Genomic DNA, 3,743 nt, shown 5'->3' with positions numbered 1-3,743 from the left:
TTCCTATACACATTTATAATGGGTCAGTACTGTAGCCAAACTTGCAAACACAAGTAGTACTAAAGCAGTACACCATCTTATGCTAACACATGTTCCTCTCCAGGAATCTCAACAACAGATTTTACATCAAGGTCTGATGTCAAAACAAGTGCAAAGGCTCCAGCTAATGCTTCCACTACTGACAGTGCAAAGACTCTGACTGACGGTAACATGCATTTACTGCATCAACATGCTCTCTTAATATCTTAAAAAGCAATTAAAATGCATGCTGTGTAAAAACACAAACACTAACACGCACACAAATACACATAACATTTGTATAACGTTACATTATACCTGTAGCACCTGTTACACCTATAGAGCACTCTTAGACTATCAAAGGCTATTATACTGGAGATAGGATGAATGCTACAGATCACTGGAGTGGTGTTTTCTCACTGATGTGGTTTGGTAGGTGTTTGTTTGCAAAAGGACAGCTAAAACAAGTCCAGGGTAAATATACATTTCATCCATTTTTATAGGGGTGTATTTGTGGTTAAAGTGCTCTTGTACTACTAGTGTCATGAATGTAAACCACCCTGAATGTTCCTATACACATTTATAATGGGTCAGTACTGTAGCCAAACTTGCAAACACAAGTAGTACTAAAGCAGTACACCATCTTATGCTAACAAACACATGTTCGACTCCAGGAATCTCAACAACAGATTTTACATCAAGGTTTGATGTCAAAACAAGTGCAAAGGCTCCAGCTGATGCTTCCACTGCTGACAGTGCAAAGACTCTGACTGACGGTAACATGCATTTACTTCATATCAACATGGTCTCCTAATACCTTAAAAAGCAATTAAAATGCATGCTGTGTAAAAACACAAACACTAACACGCACACAAATACACATAACATTTGTATAACGTTTGCCTTCAGATGTCCAAAACCCTGCACGTGGTCTATTATATATCCTCATGACTACTGCTGTGGGAGCTGTCCTCCTCCTGCTGCTGGGTCTCGTGGGGGTCTTGTGCTGGAGATACAAAGGTATACACACACACACACACACACACACACACACACACACACATACAAGTTGTGGGTCACACTGTCTGGTTTTCTAATGTAGTCCAGAGACATGGACAAACGAGGCTAAGAAAGGGGCAAACAGAAGAGAAGAGAGAGCAGGAGACACAGGTGAATGCTCACATACCATCCAGTGTAACAAGCAAAACAACCTCCACATCATTACTGGCACATGTCCTTCAAGGTCAAATCTTCCATGGTGTGTGTGTGTGTGTGTGTGTGTGTGTGTGTGTTTACAGGATTGTTCTGCTGTGCTTTGTTCACCTGTTCAAGTGAGTGCTACTTTGTATCTGATAACTGGGGGGGGAGTTCAGATGATACAATACAATTATTACAATACCGTTCAAATAAGGAATCACATATATCACATACAGCACTTTTTTCATGTATTTATTTTTTTTTTTTTTAAAGGAAAACCAACTTTGGGAAAACACAGGTTGTGAAGTTCAGGTTTTGTTGAAGCAGTACAAAATACCTGAGCAGAGGGTTTTATACAGATAGTGTGTGGGGTTCCCTAGTTGTGTGGGGTCCATGGTGAGGTTCTGATACAAAGCAACTCCTGATACACTGATGAACATTTTTGATGATGGCTGTTGTGATCTCCAGTTTGAAATCAGTGGAGATGGTGGTGTCTAGGAAGCTCAGACTCTACATCACTTACTGTACTGAGTTACAAAGGAATATGGACAGTTGTCTTATTTCAGAAATGTATCATCCATCTCTACTGCCTTTTGCATGTTGACCTCCAAGTTGTTTTCAGTGCACCACAAAGCCAGACGAGCCACTTGACTCCACTAGCAGTCCTGTCAGTGTTGCTAACGAGTCCTGTTAGGGTCATTTGCTTGATGATAGCTGGAGATGCACTTGTTGGTGTAGCAGGAGAAGAGGAGGACTGAGAGTATCCAGCCTTGAGGAACCCCAGTGCTGATGGATAGGGGCTCTGACAGATAAGGTTCCAGGCACACAAGCTACTTTCTATCTGACAGGTAGTTGAAAATGCCCTGACAGATACAGGGTTCCACTCTCAGTTGTGCTGAAAGCCGAGCTGAAGTCTACAAACATGACTCTGTCATAGGATCCTAGAAGGTCCAGATGAGTACAGACATAGTGTTGATTGTGACTGGGCATAGTGCAGATTGCTCTGTAAAACTATATCAGTCCAAGGAAGTGGGAGTGATAGACTTGACGTAAGACAGAACCAGCTTCTTGAAGCATTTCATGACTACTGATGTTAAAGCTTCTGACCTGTAGGCATTAAGGCTGGTTATATTGTCCTTCTTTGGACAAGGATTATTTACCACTAAATTCTACCTGTGTTTCACTTCACCTGTGCCCTTATGGAGCACAGCTCTCATCACTGCATTCATATGAAAACGGGTCTTCTGGACATGTACCAGTGATTTCACACCACATATAGGATGTTGTTGTTAGCCTTTGCATGATGGTCATAGGTGCATAAAGGGTATTGGTGCATTTGAATTGTGCATTTGTGTGCATGTATAGACTCCTATATACAGTGTTTTTGTGAAAGTGTGTGTTAGTGTTTACACAAGTTTGCTTATTTTCCATTTCTGTGCTTCTACAGGAAGATTTGAGTGTCCTATACGCAACTGTAAATCCAAAAGCAAAATGCAAAACAGCACAAGAACAGGTGTGTATCATACTGAATGTGTGTTTTATAAACATGTGTGTTATGTAATAATTGTTAATGTGTTATTCCTACAGGATGATGTCACTTACTCCACTGTAGTACACAGTCAGAAAACCAAACCAGCGTCCACTCCAGTGGATAATGCAGATTATACAGAATATGCCAGCATCACATTAAATTCAAATTAAGCAAACACACACACACGCACAAATGCAATCAAGCAAATGGACAAAAAACAAACATACAAAAACATGTATGGTAGCCAGTAAATAGCATGTATTTTATTTGTTTCATCACTGTAAATGCCTCATTAGGGGTTAATCTGCTGAAAGGTGATTTGAATACTTCTGTGAATTGTTAGCTTTTCGGCATGTAATTTATTTAGTAGTAGTAAAACTTTCATGGTACGGCCTCCTCCCAGACATCGCCGTGTGTGTGTGTGTGTGTGTGTGTGTGTGTGTGTGTGCCATGCACTCCCTGTGTGTGTGTGTGTGTGTACCACGCCCTCCTTGTGTTTCACACCTGCTTCTCATTTTGTGTCATTACTGTGCGTGTATATAAGTCTCCTGTTTAGTAGTGGATATTGTCGGTGATAGGCTAATACAATGTACTACGTTGTCTGTTGGCTGGCGTTAATAAACGTAACTTTTGTCGGCTCGTTTGTGCGTTCTGCCTAGCCTCCATCATTATATAAATGTGCATATCATTTTATGTCAAGTGCTTTATTGTTGACTGTAGCCAATACTTCACTGTGAGAATTTATTTCTGTTTTAAAAATAAAGAGCAAAAGCCAGATGAGTGTGGTTTCTATTTTTACCTGCTTAAAATGACACATTACACCTTTATAGAGGTGAAGCACTAAAATGAATTTAGACTGTGTACTGAGTTACCAGTCTATAGGTACACCTGCTCCATAGCTATGACTGTAGAATTAGCTTAGGCTATAAGACATGACACTGTTTCATGGGTTTCTAAATCTCTGAAAGTGTAGATGGGATATTTTTCATCAAGTTAC

At 40.3% G+C, this 3,743-nt stretch overlaps 1 long non-coding RNA gene across 1 annotated transcript; it reads left to right on the top strand.

Moving 5' to 3' along the window:
• Positions 1-456: 456 nt before the first annotated feature.
• LOC145660183 (uncharacterized) lies at positions 457-3,511 on the top strand. The gene is made up of 3 exons (XR_014126364.1): positions 457-794; positions 928-2,728; positions 2,803-3,511. It is a non-coding gene; the product is annotated as an uncharacterized LOC145660183 (long non-coding RNA).
• Positions 3,512-3,743: the final 232 nt, after the last annotated feature.

Source organism: Electrophorus electricus, chromosome 2 (assembly GCF_041902795.1).
Source record: "Electrophorus electricus isolate QZ-2024a chromosome 2, ASM4190279v1, whole genome shotgun sequence".
NCBI classification, from domain to species: domain Eukaryota; kingdom Metazoa; phylum Chordata; class Actinopteri; order Gymnotiformes; family Gymnotidae; genus Electrophorus; species Electrophorus electricus.
The sequence above is the reverse complement of the archived record's forward strand: the minus strand, read 5'-3'. Positions and strand labels throughout refer to the sequence as shown.